The sequence below is a fragment of the Geotrypetes seraphini genome, chromosome 3, assembly GCF_902459505.1.
Source record: "Geotrypetes seraphini chromosome 3, aGeoSer1.1, whole genome shotgun sequence".
NCBI classification, from domain to species: Eukaryota; Metazoa; Chordata; class Amphibia; order Gymnophiona; family Dermophiidae; genus Geotrypetes; species Geotrypetes seraphini.
This window is the reverse complement of record NC_047086.1, coordinates 223,086,967-223,104,421: the sequence shown is the minus strand read 5'-3', so window position 1 is coordinate 223,104,421 and position 17,455 is coordinate 223,086,967. Positions and strand designations below refer to the sequence as shown.

The window sequence follows — 17,455 nt, the reverse complement described above, 5'->3', positions numbered from 1 at the left end:
AGGTGTAGTGAAGGTCGCTGCCTCTTATGCAGCAAACAATAGAGAAATTCACCATTGGAACCTACCTAATGAGGAAGGAGTAGCTGCTTCCTTGCTGGGGCATGAGACGGCAGTGATTTCTCCTTGTCCAGCAGCAACTACATTCAGTGGAGTTGCTGAACTTGCAACTAATGAATTGCCTAAAGAGGGATCCAAGAATGGAAGCGTTTGAGCGATGGAATTGAGAACCGAGGTGGATGAACCACACAAGGAGGTCATGCTGGAAGCAATTTGGACTTTGCTTCAGAAACTCAATACTGCTGCAACCAAGACATCCGGAGAGGTAAAAGCTCTGGGAAGGAAAATGGATGACTTAGTTAAATCTTTTGAGCAGAGTAATTCAGATTTTAAGACCATGATTACACAGATTCAGTCAGAGGTATCTTCTCTTCAGGAATTTAAAATATTCACGCTAACTGATAATGCTGCATTACAGAGGAAAATTGAGAATTACAATCGCAGACTACATTTTAAATTTTCCCCAAAACCCTTGGAATTTCTCCATTAGAAATGATTAAAGAAATATTCCTCAGAACTTATACCTCTAAGGAGAAATAAATGGTAATAACCCCCAGACTATTCAAATGGATTTAAATAACATTTCAGCTGTTTTAGAAGTCTGTGACTGATTCATCTGTTAGGGCTACTTTGTTGGTTTCCTTTGTTTTTGAGCAGGACTTGAACACTCAGACTATTTCCAACATTCCTCTGAAACTATTTTTGGGGGTATCCTGATGTAACTAAAGTTCCTCAAGAGAGGCGAAAACAGTTTCTTACAATGCATCAGGAAATGAGATCTATTTTATTCCAGAGCAATTAAGAGCCATTTTTGGATTTAAAAAAATTGCTTGAGCATTAGCTGACTGGTTATATATTTTTATTTAAACATTTATATACCACTTATAGTCTAAGTGGTTAGAGTAGGGATTATAATGCTAAGAGCGTATTGTTCATAATACTTTATATTCCTTATTTAATTGGTACAAACTACGCTCTCCCACTTAAATTGTGGTTTAAGGAAGTGTATACATGTGTTCTTTTCCTTCATTTTAGAACTCACTGTGTTGCTTTGACAAGGGTATATCTTGTAATATGTTAAATTAATAATAATAAAAAAACAATTACACTTATCCAAATTTCCTTCCTAAAATTGTCAGATTTTCATCTAAACCAAACTATAATTTTACCATCGTTTTTTCCCTCTTCATTACAGCAGAGCAATCTCTCCACATGCACAAGACATTACTATTTATCTCAAAGCAACTGATCAGTTATATCACACAAACCAACTATTCATTTCGAACAATCCAGCTACCAGAGAAAACCAGCATCAAAAAGAGATCTTTCCTCTTGGATAGCACAATGCATCAATTTTTGCTACTCAAGAACAAACCTACAACCATCTGGTTCAATTAGGACTCAAAGTGCGAGCTACAGTTCATTCAATAGTGAATTTGAAATCCATCCCCATTCAAGATATTTGCTAGGGGAGAGCATCAGCACACAGGCTGTCAGGACTTCACCAACAAATGTGACTGCATTCCCCTGCTGTCACGGAGTACACCTGTAACAGGTAAGCAAATTTGGTTTCCCACTTTCTAACCATCTATTTCACTCTCCCTGCTTGTGCCCTGGGTCAAACCTTTCCTCCTCAATGCAGCATCTCTTCCTTGTTCCCCTCAATTACGAGCAACATTTCTTTCTCTCTCCATACACTGTCTCTCCCTGCCCTCCTCCTTATGTTCAACATTTTTCTTTCTTAACCATGCATGTCTGACTCCCCTCCACCATATGCAAGATATCTCCTTTTTCACCCCTTTCTACTTCTTGTTTGCTCTTGGCAGAGTTCTCTGCAAAAAATTCAAAATTCTGCACACAAAATTAGCAAGTTCTGCAAGTTTTTTCTTTCCTTCCTTTCCCCCCTGTGCCACCAACTTTCCTTTCCTCCCCTGTGCTTCAAGGTTTGCTTCCTCAGATTGTAGTATCAGCAGTGTCTCACATGCTGCCTGCTGCTAAACTGGAGGTCTCCCCCCCCCTCCCTCCTGTGAAGAGACTTTGGGTCAGTGACAGGCAGCACTTGGGAATTGCTGCTGGTACTGTGACATGAGATTTGATGCCAACATTGCCAGTGAGGCAAGATTCTGCGCAGGAAAAGGGATTTCCATTCCTCCCTCCTATCCCCCTGTGCAGCACTTCCTGATCGATTGCCCCCCCCCCCCCCACCGGTGAGGGTCATGTTAAAGGCAGAAGAGAATGACAAAATGTATCCAGATATGGTGAAAGAGGAACATTACAGGGTTTGTATGGAGCCAGATATCTGTGGCATTTTGGGTCAGATTCTCAAAAAGTTGCCAAAAGTTAGGTGCCAGTAGTCACCTAGATCAATGTTCTTCAACTGCCGATCTGCAAAAAAATCTTGCCAGTCCATGAAGGATTCAGGGCCCTGCCATAACAAACGGTGCCAGCGTTGGCTGGCATACAACTTTCTGTTGCTGTCACTAAGCTGGGACTCCTGATGCATATGCCTCCTACTCCTGCCTTTGTCTTCGCACCCCCAGATCAGCAGCGGCATTGTAGGCCGGCCTTCCAAAGGCCCCAGGGCTGCCTCATGAAACTGCGGCTAAACTACTGCTTATGGCCAGCTGTGTGCCGCAGTTAAAAGCACCCAGAGCTGCTGCTAGCTTAAAAAGAGGAAACATTTCTTGGTGAGAAAAGGGAGAAGGGGTACTCCTGGACAATGGAGGGGGAGGGGAAGGGGGGTACTGCTGACAGGGGAGAAGGGAGGAGAGTTACTGTTGGATAAGGGGAAGAGGAAAGGGAGAAGGGGTACTACTGGACAGGGGAGGAGGAAAATTGGAAGAAAACAGCTGGCAAGGAGCTTAGAGGAGGGGAAGGAGTCAGGATGGAATGGAAAGATCAGATGAGGAAAAGGGGAGAGACAGAGGAATGAGAAAGTAGAGAGAGATTGATGCTGGGAAGGGGGTCAGATGAGAAATAAGGAGAGAGAGGGACAAAGATGCTAGACCTGGTGTAGGAGAGAGAAAAATGAAGAGAGCAGAATGAATCATGTAAAAAGGAGAGAGGGGCATAGAAAGAAGGCAGATACCATATGGAAGGGGGAGAGGGCAGACAGTGGATGGAAGGGGCAGATGCTGGATTGAAGAGAGTGAAAAGATGATGAAAACAGAAACCAGAGATGACAAAAGGTAGAAAAAATAATTTTTCTATCTTGTGATCAGAATATATCAGATTTGAAATATGTATCCTGCTAGAGCTGATGTTAGACATAACTAGGGAGTGCAAAGCCCAGACAGTGCTTCTTCTTTAGCTTCCAGCTGGCTTAGGGCTCTCTGACCAGGGGCAGTTGCCCTAGTTGCACTCCCCCTAACACCATTCCTGCCATGTGTGTGTGGTATTCTGTTAGCATGATATATTTGTAGCATTCAAGTTTCAAGTTTATTAGGATTTTATATACCGCCTATCAAGGTTATCTAAGCGGTTTTTACAATCAGGTACTCAAGCATTTTCCCTCTCTGTCCCGGTGGGCTCACAATCTATCTAACGTACCTGGGGCTAGGGAGGATTAAGTGACTTGCCCAGGGTCACAAGGAGCAGCACAGGGTTTGAACCCACAACCCCAGGGTGCTGAGGCTGTAGATCCAACCATTGCGCCACACACTCCTCCATTCTGTAATAATTTGGCTTATTCAGTTTTCTTAATAGTAGAGGGGATATATGTGAAGGGGGGAGAAACGGGGGTTTTGTTGATCCTTGCCCTGTACAGAATATTGTTTCTTTTTATACTTTAATAAAATATGTTCAATATAAAATCATAACTATTTGAGGCTTGTTCGGATGGGATCAGATGGTTTTCGGGACAGAGCTCGTGGGGATGAGGCAGTGATGGTTTTTTAAAAAAAATTTCAGTCTTAGTGGTTTACCGGTCCACGAAATAATTATTTTGTTTCCGCTGGTCCATAGGTGTAAAAAGGTTCAAGAATACTGATGTGGATTACACCTACTGGTACTTAAGTGTTTTAATTTGGGTTTATGTTCAAACAATTTTATTGATGAAATCCACAGATCAACAGAAGCAAACAGATAATATCAAAATCAAGAAAAAAACACAGGAACAATATCCACAACATAAGAACAGTCATCAACATTTTGTTGTCCATTGGGATATAATACACGTCTCCTACCTACCATATTCCCCAACAGACTTAGTTCCAAGAACACAACAACATGAACCAGGGCCCAACGCTAGGAAGTTCTTTTTCACCCAGAGGGTGGTGGATACATGGAACGCGCTTCCGGAGGCTGTGATAGGCAGGAGCACGTTGCAGGGCTTCAAAGAAGGTTTGGATAGGTTCCTAGAGGACAAAGGGATTGAGGGGTACAGATAGGAGTAGAGGTAGGTTATAGGGATAGGAGTGAGAGGCAAGTTATAGGAATAGTCAGGGACCACTGATCAGGCAATAGGCCTGATGGGCCGCCGCGGGAGCAGACCGCTGGGCGAGATGGACCTCTGCGGAGGCAACTTCTTATGTTCTTATCATCCACCTCCCACTGAACCCAGAAATAGTGACCTGGACCGAAAAGCACAGTTACTTACAGTAACAGTTGTTATCCAGGGATAGCAGGGAGCTATTCTCACTAATGGGGCTCTGTTGGATCACGTCACCCATTAGTTCTCACTAATGGGTGACATGATCCAATGGAGCCCCGATGCGGATACCTCACAAGCAGTCTTGCTTGAAGAAACTCGAAGTTTTGAGTCGCCCGCACTCCGCATGCGCGAGTGCCTTCCCGCCCAGCACAGGGCTTGTCTCCTCAGTTCAGATAGCTAGCAGAGAAGCCAACCAAGGAGAGGTGGGTGGGATGTGAAAATAGCTGCCTGCTGTCCCTGGATAACAACTGTTATGGTAAGTAACTGTGCTTTATCCCAGGACAAGCAGGCAGGTATTCTCACTAATGGGTGACCTCCAAGCTAACCAGAATGGGATGGTGGGAATGTTAGCAATTTAGGAGAATAAATTTTGCAATACTGTTTGGCCAAACTGTCCATCCCGTCTGGAGAAAGAATCCAGACAATAATGAGAAGTGAAGGTATGAACCGAGGACCAAGTGGCAGCTTTACAAATCTCCTTAATCAGTGTCGATCTGAGGAAAGCTACAGAGGCTGCCATTGCTCTGACCTTATGGGCTGTGACTTTACTGGGAAGGGTAATCCAGCCTGAGCATAGCAGAAAGAGATACAAGCCGCCATCCAGTTGGAGATGGTACGCTTAGAGATAGGACGTCCCAACTTGTTTGGATCACAGGAGATGAAAAGTTGAGGAGCAGTTCTGTGAGGTTTGGTGTGTTCCAGATAGAAAGCCAAAACACACTTACAGTCCAGAGTATGAAGAGCTGATTCTCCAGGATGAGAATGAGGCTTTGGAAAAAACACTGGAAGAACAATGGATTGATTGAGATGAAATTCCGAGACAACTTTAGGAAGGAATTTAGGATAAGTGCGAAGAACCACCTTGTCATGATTGAACACTGAAAAAGGTGGATCCGCAGCCAATGCTTGAAGCTCACTGACTCGACGAGCAGAAGTGAGGCCAATGAGAAACACCACTTTCCAAGTGAGGTACTTCAGATGAGCCTTGTCAATAGGTTCAAATGGAGGTTTCATAAGCTGAGAAAGGACAACATTGAGGTTCCAAACCACTGGAGGTGGTTTGAGAGGAGGATTGACATGGAAAAGTCCTTTCATGAATCTGGAAACCACAGGATGAGCAGAGAGAGGTTTCCCTTGAAGCGGCTGATGGAAAGCAGCAATTGCACTAAGCGGCCAGAATGAGAAAGGTGCAAAAGGTAGTCCAAAACTGAAAATAAGGAGGAATGTTGAGGCTCCTGATGATGAGAAAAACACCAAGTAGAAAATCTAATCCACTTTTGGTGATAGCATTGTCTAGTAGCAGGCTTCCGTGAAGCTTCCAAAACATCTCTCACAGCTTGCAAAAACTGGAGAGGAGTTACGTTGAGAGGAACCAAGCTGTCAGGTGGAGAGACTGCAGGTTGGGATGAAGCAGAGATCCCTGATACTGTGTAAGCAGAGATGGAAAAACTGGTAGAGGGTATGGCTCCCTGCTGCTGAGTTGAAGTAGAAGGGAGTACCAAGGTTGTCTGGGCCACCGAGGAGCAATCAGAATCATGGTGGCATGGTCGGACTTCAGCTTGACTAGAGTCTTTTGAATGAGAGGAAATGGAGGAAACGCATATAGAAAGAGATTCGTCCAGTCCAGAAGAAAAGCATCTGCCTCGAGGCGATGAGGGGTGTAGATCCAGGAGCAGAACTGAGGCAGCTTGAAGTTGTGGGGGGCTGCAAAGAGGTCTATCTGAGGCATTCCCCACAGAGAGAATGTGATGAAGGGGCGTGGAATGGAGAGTCCACTCGTGAGGCTGCAGAAACGACTCAAGTTGTCCGGTAAGGCATTGTCCGCCCCCTGAATGTAGACAGCTTTGAGGAAGGCTTTGTGGCGAATTGCCCAATCCCAAACTTTCAGAGCTTCCTGACAGAGGGAGGCCGATCCCGTGCCTCCCTGTTTGTTGACATAATACATGGCGACTTGGCTGTCTGTGCGAATGAGGACAGCACAGTCGTGAAGCAGATGTTGAAAAGCATTGAGAGCATTGAAAATCGCCCTGAGCTCCAGGAGATTGATGTGGCACTGGCGGTCTGTACTGGTCCAATAGCCTTGAGTGTGGAGACCATCCAGATGAGCCCCCCAAGCATAAGTTGAAGAGTCGGTTGTGAGAACCTTCTGGTGGGGGGGGGGGGTGTGAAACAGTAAGCCTCTGGATAGATTGGAAGAGAGCATCCACCAGCGAAGAGACTGTGTCAGAGCAGGAGTGACCTGGATGTGACGAGTCAGATGGTTGGAAACCTGCGACCATTGAGATGCCAGGGTCCACTGAGGAATTCTGAGGTGAAGTCTGGCAAAAGGAGTCACGTGTACTGTAGAGGCCATGTGGCCCAAAAGAACCATCATGAGTCTCGCCGAGATGGACGGGCGAGAGGACACTGAATGACAAAGACAAAGAAGAGCTTCCAGACATTGTTGAGGGAGGAACGCTCTGAGTTGGATAGTATCTAGAACAGCTCCGATGAAGGGAAGAGTCTGAGAAGGTTGCAGATGTGATTTTGGAAAGTTGATCTCGAATCCCAGACTCTGCAGGAACCAGATAGTGCGCTGAGTCGCCAGGACGACTCCCAGAGATGTGGAATCCTTTATGAGCCAGTCGTCCAGGTAGGGAAACACCTGAAGACCACGGTTCCTGAGCGCTGCGGCCACCACAACCAGACACTTGGTGAAGACTCTGGGTGACGATGCCAGGCCGAAAGGGAGCACTCGGTATTGAAGATGAAGATGTCCCACCCGAAATCTGAGGTATTGACGGGAGGAAGGATGGATGGGAATGTGAGTGTAGGCCTCCTTGAGATCCAGAGAGCATAACCAGTCGTTCTGCTCGAGGAGGGGATACAGAGATGCCAGGGTCAGCATGCGAAACTTTTCTTTGACCAGATATTTGTTGAGCACTCTGAGATCCAAAATAGGACGCAGATTGCCTGTCTTCTTCGGAACAAGGAAGTACCGAGAGTAAAAACCCTTGTTCTGTTGAGCCAAAGGAACCGGCTCGACAGCCCGGAGCTGCAGTAAAGCCTGAGCTTCCTGAAGAAGAAGGATGGTCTGGGCAGAGGAGGAAAGATACTCTCTTGGAGGCTGTTCCGGAGGAACTTGATGGAACTGAAGAGAGTATCCCTCCCTGACGATGGAAAGGACCCAGAGGTCGGTGGTAATAGTTGTCCATCGGTAGTAAAAATGATGGAGACGACCTCCGATAGGGGGAAAGGCAGAACAACTAACATTATGCTTTGAGAGAGACAGTCAAAAAGGCTGAGGAGCCTTGGGGACAGCAGATGGCTGAGGCTTCTGTTGCTGCTTCTGTGGATGCTGATGGATGGCAGGAACCTGTTTAGGTGGGAAACGCTGCTGGTAGATCAAAGGCGGGTGTGAAGGATGAGGAGGAGCTGGCTTGGACTTCGGATGGAGAATTGATTGGAAAGACTTCTCGTGGTCTGAAAGCTTCTTGGTTGCCGCCTCAATGGACTCATCGAAGAGGTCAGTACCAGCACACGGGACATTAGCCAGCCTGTCCTGCAGAATGGAATCCATGTCGATGGACCGGAGCCACGCAAGCCGTCGCATGGCTACCGAGCAAGCAGTAGCCCGAGCAGACAACTCAAAGGCATCGTATGAGGACTGCATCAGTTGCAACCGGAGTTGGGACAATGAGGCTAGAACTTCTTGGAATTCAAAATGGGCCCGAGGATCCAAGTAGGCCATAAACTTGGGGAGGACGGACAGGAAAAACTCAAAATAGGTAATAAAATGAAAATTGTAGTTGAGAACTCTGGATGTCATCATAGAGTTCTGGTAATTCGCCTGACAAACCTGTCCATCGTCTTGCCCTCCCTGCCAGGTGGAACAGGGCATATACCTGGGAGGGGTGAGACCGCTTCATTGAAGACTCCACCAAAAGGGATTGATGTGAGAGCTGGGCACCATCAAACCCCTTATTATGAACCATGCGGTATCTGGCATCCAATTTTCCCGGAACAGCGGGGATGGAATAGGGAGTCTCCAGACAGCGGACAAAGGTCTGATCCAGCAACTTATGAAGAGGAAACTTGAGGGATTCAGCAGGAGGTTGAGGGAGATGCATTGTCTTTAGATACTCCTTTGAGAATTTGGACCCAGTGTCCAGCTGAATGTCCAAATCAGCTGCTATTTAACGGAGAAAAGAAGATAAAGACAGCTGGTCAGCCAAAGCAGGGCCTTGAGAGGGACTCAAGGACGTCGAGGCCTCTGATCCAATGAGGACGGGGATCGAGCCGGAGAAAAAGACCCCACCGTGTCCTCGAGATCCGGCATCGGAGGAGGCGAAGAAGATAGTGGAGAATACTGAAGAAAAGGCTGCTTCCGATGAGGCGAGGCATGCCTGGAGGAGTGCTTCGAAGAATGCCTCGATCGATGATGCGAGCTGTGCCTCAAAGCAGGCCTCGACAAACAAGGCGAATGTGTCTTCGCTGAGGCCCCCAGAGAGTGTATGGGGCTGGAAGCGGTGGATCGAAGCAGAGGTGGTTGATTGGAAGAACCACGAGGCACTCGCAAAGACTCGAGCCCTTGCATCGAGTGAATCGGTTCCAATGGAGGCACTCGCAAAGACTCTACTCCTTGCCTCGAGTGAATCGGTTCCAATGGAGGCATGGGCAAAGACTCTGCTCCTTGCAATGCATGCAACGATGCCAGACCAGACACTCGCAGAGACTCTGCTCCCTGTAGAGAGTGTGCGTACGGCTGAGGCACTGGAGGCGGCTCGACCTCGCAGGAGGCCTCCACGTGCCCAGGCTAGATTTGAGAGAGAAGCTTCAGCCCCATCGTGGTAAAGAGCTGAATGAATTGCTTCTCAAGTAAGGTCTGGAACGAAGCCGGTAAGGATGGATCTACGTCACCAACGGGACCACTTGCACGGGCTTCGTGCTCCCTCGAGGCAGTGTGAGAGTGCTTGGACTTAGAAGCCTTGGGTACTTTAAGCACCACCAGGGGAATGTGCTGCTGTGCTATCTGACCTGAAGAGACAGAGGAAGGCACCACAGCCTGCGTCGAAGACAGAGCCGGTACAAACAATGCCGGTTTTGATGAGGCTAGGAGAAAATGTGAAAGCCTGGGGAGCTTCGGGAGAGGCCAATGGTGAAGGGCCCTTCGATGACGAAAACTCCCTCGAAGACTCCATGCTGTATAGCTGCTCCCACAAGATGCAACGACGCTTGAAAGCACGGGCAGTAAGTGTTGAGCAAGGCCAGCACAATTTCGGAAGTGATAAGGCCCGAGACACCAAAGACAGCGTCGATGAGGGTCCGTCAGTGAAATCGCGTGCTGGCACTTGGAACACTTTTTAAAACTGGTAGCAGACATAGGTCAGAAAAGCTCCGCCACAAGATCGAAGCCGCAGGGCTGCGGCCATGTGGTCTGCCCGGTCAAATGGATGGAAGAAATTTTTTTTTTTTTAAAACAATAAAAGTACGACGAAAATCAGCGATTAAGAGAAAAATAACCCAAAACCGCGGACTTCAGAAGGCACAAGTGAAAATACTTCACGCACAGAGTCGAAGACGGACTTCTCGGTTCCGCGGAAAAGTAAGAACTGAGGAGACGCGCCCTGTGATGGGCGGGAAGGCACTCGCGCATGTGCGGTGCGGGCGACTCAAAACTTCGAGTTTCTTCAAGCAAGACTGCTAGTGAGGCGTCCGCATCGGGGCTCTGTTGAATCACGTCACCCATTAGTGAGAACTAATGGGTGACGTGATCCAACGGAGCCCCATTAGTGAGAATACCTGCCTGCTTGTCCTGGGATAATGTGTAAACCTTAATAATAATAACTTTAATTTTCTATACCACCATAGTCAGATGACTTCTAGGCGATTCACATCGAAAGAAGGTACAGAATTTCCCGGTCCCAGGCCTTCTTAACATGACTACTGTAACTTAAGGTATCCCCCTGCAACACTGCCTTTGCTGCTTCCCAGAAGAGGATAGGATCCTCTTCCGCATGGGCATTAAGCCGCTTATAATCTTTTCAAGAGGCCACCAGCCTCTCCTGATAATTCATGTCTCCATACAGCGCTAAGGGAAGTACCCAACACCATGCCTTCTGAGTCCCCCCGTCCCCCCCGCCACTGCACACTAACCCATGCGTGGTCCGAAACAGTATACGGTCCAATATCTGCCATCTCAACGCCCTGGAACGTCACCCATATATAATCAATGTAGGATTGAGTACCATGCGCTCGGGACAAGTGTGTTAAATCCTTTTCATCTCCATGCAACACCCTCCAGGCATCATGTAATTCTAAGTTGTCATTAAATTTTCGCAGCTCCCTCTCCCCTGCCTGACGAGAGGCCCCAACTGCCCCAGTACAATCCAGGCGGGGATCACCCACTTGGGGACGAAAACCACCCCCCAACACAAAGAAGTTGGGTCATAAACTCCCCCATACACCCAAGAACCTCCTTCACCCACAGATTAGCCCCAACTACCACAAACATCTTTTCTCAATCCCCTGTGCATACATGAACATAAGATCAATCAACCCAAAGACAGACCTAATAAAAGACTGGATAGTTAATGAACAGCTAGGCTGCCTTTTCCTATCCGAAACCTGGCTATCCTCCTACTCGGACCCAAGCATTACAGAATTTTGCCCCAAGGGATACAAACTTGAATTAGTCTGCCGAGAAAAAAAGCGAGGGGGCGGTTTGGCCATCCTAGTAAAAAACAACCTTACCATCACTGTCCTAGACAAACACTCCACCCCACAATCAGACCTGCTTGCCGTCCAAATTTCCAGTAACTCACTCAAAAACACCCTTACCTGCATCCTCTGCTGCATAGCTCCAGGAAAATGGAACACCACAAAACACGATCTTGAAGATTTCATCTTCCGGAACTCATTAACCTCAACACACAACCTGCTCCTCGGAGACATAAATCTCCACCTAGAAGACACCTCCTCCAAACAAGCTTCTGGCATAATTTCATACCTCAACGCACTCTCTTACCAAATTCTATATCCTCAACCCACACATGAAAAAGGCCACCAACTTGATATTGCAGCCTACATGTCACAACACCCCCACGCACTGAACATTCATATCTCCAATGGGGCCTGGCACCCCTCCCTCTGGTCTGACCACTTCAAATTCACCTTCAACATCAACTGGACTCAAAGCACAAACAAGCACAAAACCCACAAAACCTCCTTCAAAACCTGACCAAAAATCGACCCTTCTACATTCTGGACCACAGTAGACCCATTAATCGTCTCCATAGACCACGATGTATTCATTCACCAGTGGCGCTCGCTGAGCGAAACAACCTTGAACGGTCTAGCCCCAGAAAAGACAAAACACAAACTCTGCAGATCTTCAGACAAATGGTTCGACACAGAACTTCTTCAACTAAAGAGACACTGCAGACAACTCGAAAGAGCATGGCAAAAAAAGAACCAAGAACCAACCAAAGTAGCTTGGAGAAACCTAATAAAACAATACAAGATCAAACTTAAGGAAAAACGAAGAGCTTATTACTCCAAACTAATAGGCACAGAATCCTTAGACACAAAGAAACTCTTCCAACTTGTGAAGAACCTCACCGACACTCAACCATTCCTAACCACTCAAGGAATCCACCCTCCAACGGCCACCCAACTAGCGGACCATTTCAAGAATAAGATCGCCAATATTAGAGCCTCCTTCAACAACTCACCGTCCCTCCTAGACGAGATCATAATAAACCCTACAACAGATGAAGCCACTGCAGCTGACAGGCACTGGTCTAACTTTACAAAGGTGCAATGGCTAGACATGAACAGACTCTACAGAAAATACAGTCGAGCGTCATGCGACCTGAACAACTGCCCGTCATATCTACTGACAAACGCATCCCCCAAATTTAGAGCATGCCTCTTGCAATGGATTCAAACAACTCTCACGGAAGGCCAATTCCCACAAGACCTAGGGGAAATCATAATCACCCCAATACTGAAAGATCCCAAAGGACCAATAGACACCCCCTCCAACTACAGACCCATCGCCTCAATTCCATTATATGTTAAACTAATAGAAGGTCTGGTTGCCAAATACCTCACCAACTACCTTGAAGACCACAACCTACTCCACCCAACTCAATCGGGGTTCAGATCTAACCACAGCACCGAGACACTGCTAGCTTCCCTTCTAGATATAGCCAGACAGCACCTTAGCAAAGGAAGAAGGATGCTGATAATTCAACTCGACCTCTCTGCCGCATTCGACCTGGTCGACCACACCATACTTCTTCAGATATTAGAAGCAATAGGGATCTCAGGCGAAGTATACAACTGGTTTCAAGGATTCCTTAAAACAAGAACATACAGAGTAAAAACAAAGGATCTTATATCGGAGCCTTGGACCAATCCCTGCGGAGTACCCCAAGGTTCCCCACTGTCACCCATGCTCTTCAATCTTTACATTTCCTCCCTCGGTACCCTGTTAGACAAACTCAAAGTAACTTCATTCAGCTATGCAGACGATATCACCATACTCTTCCCCTTTGACACACAAGACCCCACCAAATCAGGCACCCTGGAAAAAACTCTAGAAGCAGTGGAAAAATGGATGACAGAACATAAACTGAAGCTCAACCCAGATAAAACTAAATTTCTGCTTGAAAAGGACAAAACCCCTTCTATAACTGAGCTAGAAATAAAAACCACCAAATATCCCCTACAACCCACTCTCAAACTCCTTGGAGTAACAGTAGACAGAGGTTGCACTCTTCAGGTGCAAATCAACAAAATCACACAAAAAGCTTTCTTCACCATGCGCAACCTTCACAAAATCAGAAAATTCTTTGAAAAAGAACAATTCAGACTCATAGTTCAATACCTAGTCCTAAGCCTATTGGATTACTGCAATATCCTCTACCTTTCTTGTCCTACCTACCTAATAAAACAACTACAGACCGTGCAGAACACTGCCCTCAGAATGATCTATTCCCTTGGAAAATTTGACCACATCACCAACGCCTTCCTAGACTCACACTGGCTTCCAATACAAGCCCGCATCCAATTCAAACTATACTGTATGTTATTCAAAACCTTAAACGGAACGGCACCCACCCACCTAAACAACCGTCTAAACAGGAACCTCTCAACCAGACAGAGGAGAACCCAATCCCCTTTCTCCTTCCCCCCTTTTAAAGGAACTAAACGCAAAAAGATGTATGACAACGTACTTGCAACACATGCAGCTAAATTGGACCCCTCCATCACCAACCTACTGACAGCATCAACTGACCTCAAGGCTTTCCGCAAAGAAATCAAGACCCTACTATTCAAGAAATTCACCCAAACGTCCTAATCCCTTCCTTTTCCCCTCTCTCCCCCTCTTAGAATCTACTCATCAAAATTGCTTTAGACCTAACGCCTTAATTGTAATTTGTATTTCTCTTCCTGGAAATGTCCAGTTATCGTTCTGATGTAATCCGCTTAGAACTGAAAGGTACAGGCGGAATATAAGCCAGTAATGTAATGTAATGTAATGTAATGATCACGGACAGCATTAAAATCCCCCCCAATTATGAAAGAATTCTGAGAGAATGTCAACAGCAAGCGTGTCAGTTTGGCATAAAATTCCGAATCACATTCATTGGGGGCATAGACACACACAGAGAGTTGCGTGGGGACAGAAATCCCACCCATCCCCGCCCGTCCCCGCCAGGATCCTCTCCATCCCCACCCGTCCCCGTCAGGATCCTCTCCGTTGCCACCTATCCCCGCAAGGAATTATCTCCATCCCCGCCCGTCCCCATAAAAAGCAGCAATTACTTCTGACAGGATCATCAATTCCACAGTTTCTTTTGTGTTTGTGCTGCTGTTTTCCTTGTGGAATCTCTTTGGTGGAACCCTTTTTTTGTTTTCTGTTCAGGTAATTAACTTATAAACCCCCGGACGAACCCTGCTTCCAAAGCCTTCCATCCCCGTGGGAGTCCCGTTGGCTAGAGGTGGGTCCCCGTGGGAGTCCCGTGGGCCAGAGGGAGGTCCCCGTGGGAGTCCCGTGGGTTAGGGGTGATTCCCACGGGACTCCTGCGGGAACCGCGAGATTCCCGCGATCCCCGTTCCCGTGCAGACCTCTACACAGCAGAACATCATGACTCGTTGATCAAGCGCCCCCCCCTGACAGAGCACATATCTGCCTTCCCCATCCTTAGCCAAAATTTGCAGATTTTCAGTAAGACCCTTACGGAACAATATTGCCACTCCCCTACGTTTCATCTTTGCTGAGGCTGCCACACACTCCCCTACCCACCACTGTTTCAGTTTTGCATGCTCTATATAGTTGAAGGAACGCCACATCTACTTTGTGACGCTGTAAAATTTTTGAGCGCTTAACCAGGGAATTAATCCCCCCCACACACACATTCCAGGTTACCAAATTAACCAGGATCCACAAGCAACAGCCACTCTGCATACACCTCCACAAAGATCCGTGCAGCCCAGCCCCTGACCAGGCCCCACCAGTGCATCAGTCTACCACCCACTACCAAAGAGGGGCAGAGAGTACCATCTCTCAAAGAACCCCCTTCCCCATCCCCAAATCCCTCCAATTCCACACCCATCCTTCAAATCCTCCCCTCCCCCCAAATCCCCTCCCTATTCCACATCTCGAGATCATCAAAATCAAACCAGACCCCGAGATTCCTCAGAGAGAAGCAACACCACCCCCTCCAGCCGCCTCCAAACTTGCATAAACCACCTCAAAAATAACTGAACAGTACATACCATACTCCCATCCCAAACCCTCTCCCTGCATTGTGGAATTACTATCTTTTATAATTTTTATAGGGCTGTATTTTGTGCTGTTTAGTATTTTATTCTGAACTGTTTTCGTTTATAATAATTTATATGGCTTTGTATTTCTAATTGCCTAGTGTAATTATTATTGTGTAACCACCTTGAACTGATGGTTTGGCGGTTTATAAAAATAAACTATGATTATTATTACAGTATAAAGATGTGACTTAACACGGGCTCAAACAACCGGTCTTCCTAGGCACTGTGGGGAAGACTTTTTAATAAAGAAGACAGTGCAGTACTGCTCCTCGGAGTCCGCTAGCCCAGGTGGCAGCCGAGATCTGCATCTCTTCAGGGCCGCCAGCATTGCGACCATAGAGACCAGAAGCAAGGGTGGGTAGAAAGTACAGGAGGCGTCGTAAAGTGACATTAAGATGGAGGAGAGGATTTAACAACCGGCATGAATAATGCAGCATTATATTTGTTGATGTAAAAAAGTTACAAAAACTGCTGCACTGTTAGGGTACGTATATTAAGATTTTACCAGACGTTTATGTCCCTCCCCTAGCACAGTTGGGATGGTCTAGGTGACGTAAACAATCGTCGGACGCTCGATGTCCGGCTGTGCCAGGTAAAGCGCTGGTAAGTTGGGTTCTATCGGGATTCGGTTGCTTCACCTGTTCTGGCCCTTGGAAACGTCGATTATGACGGATCGGCTGTAATCTCTTTAGAGTCTCGTGGTTTAGTTCTCCAGGCGTCGCGGGACCTGGCTTTGGAAGCCCCCGAAGAGGCTGCGATAGGCCTTTCCTTTGTCCAGTACAGGACGCCATGAGCTCCCGAGTTTACAGCCTTTGAATATCCAAATGCAAGACTTTTTTGCGCCCTATCATTTTGTTTTCCCACTGTTTTAATTTTGCAATATTTTTCCATTGTAACCAGATTGAAGTTAATTTCAAAAAGCGTTTTCTGTGTGCGAGGTATGTTCTATACGTGAAAATGTTTGTTTTGGGTTGGGTTTTTTAATGAAATAAAACGGGTGGTATATGTGCAAGTAACATGCCAGTAAGAGACATAAGCAATGCCTCCGCTGGGTCAGACCTGAGGTCCATCGCGCCCAACAGGTCCAGGACCTGTGCAGTGATCCTCTATTTATACCCTTCTATCCCCCTTTCCAGCGGGAAATTGTCCAATCCTTTCTTAAACCCCAATACCGTACTCTGCCCTATTACGTCCTCTGGAAGCCATTCCAGGTGTCCACCACACGCTGGGTAAAGAAGAACTTCCTAGCATTTGTTTTGAATCTGTCCCCTTTCAGCTTTTCCGAATGCCCTCTTGTTCTTTTATTTTTGGGAAAGAACAAGAGGGCATTCGGAAAAGCTGAAAGGGGACAGATTCAAAACAAATGTTGCATTTGGGTGGAGCTGAAACAAAGTTGTTTATCTGTAGGTATAGTTTGACTCCCTTTTTGGAGGAGGGGGAGATTTTCACCCCTTCTCCTGATTGTCATGTACAGTGGTGCCTCACACAACGAACTTAATTGGTTCCAGGAGCAAGTTTGTTATGCGAAAAGTTCGTTATGTGAAACGCGTTTTCCCATAACAATACATGTTAAAAAAAATAATTCGTTCTGTAGCATAAAATATGCTAAGATGACATAAAGATAAATTTTTTGTTATTATTTTTATTTAGATACATCTAAAAACATACCGTATTTGCCGGTGTATAAGACGACTTTTCAGTACCTTAAAATCCTCCCCAAAGTCGGGGGTCGTCTTATACGCCGGGTACTGTTTACATGCCCTTACTTTACATGCCCTAACATCTCCTTCTTTACCTCCTTACGGTGCTTACGGTAAGTCCTCCTGGCCCTAGCGACCCCCCCCCCCTAGTTGTTCGGGCCAGGAGGGAGCCTAAATCCTCCTGGCCACGGCGACCCCCTAACCCCACCCCGCACTACATTACGGGCAG

At 46.7% G+C, this 17,455-nt stretch overlaps 1 protein-coding gene across 6 annotated transcripts in view; it reads left to right on the top strand.

Annotated features, from left to right (window-relative positions):
• LOC117356575 (autophagy-related protein 101) overlaps positions 1-17,455 on the top strand; it is a 56,149-nt gene that overhangs the window by 19,337 nt on the left and 19,357 nt on the right. Inside the window, exon 1 of one of the 6 annotated variants that reach the window (XM_033935963.1) lies at positions 15,862-15,880. The exons of 1 other annotated variant lie outside the window; for it this stretch is intronic. The gene's annotated coding sequence lies outside the window, so the exon portion shown is untranslated. Of the gene's footprint in view, positions 1-15,861; positions 16,130-16,168; positions 16,465-17,455 lie in introns of those variants that run through there. 4 more of the 6 variants (XM_033935959.1, XM_033935960.1, XM_033935961.1 and 1 more) reach the window with 4 other exon arrangements.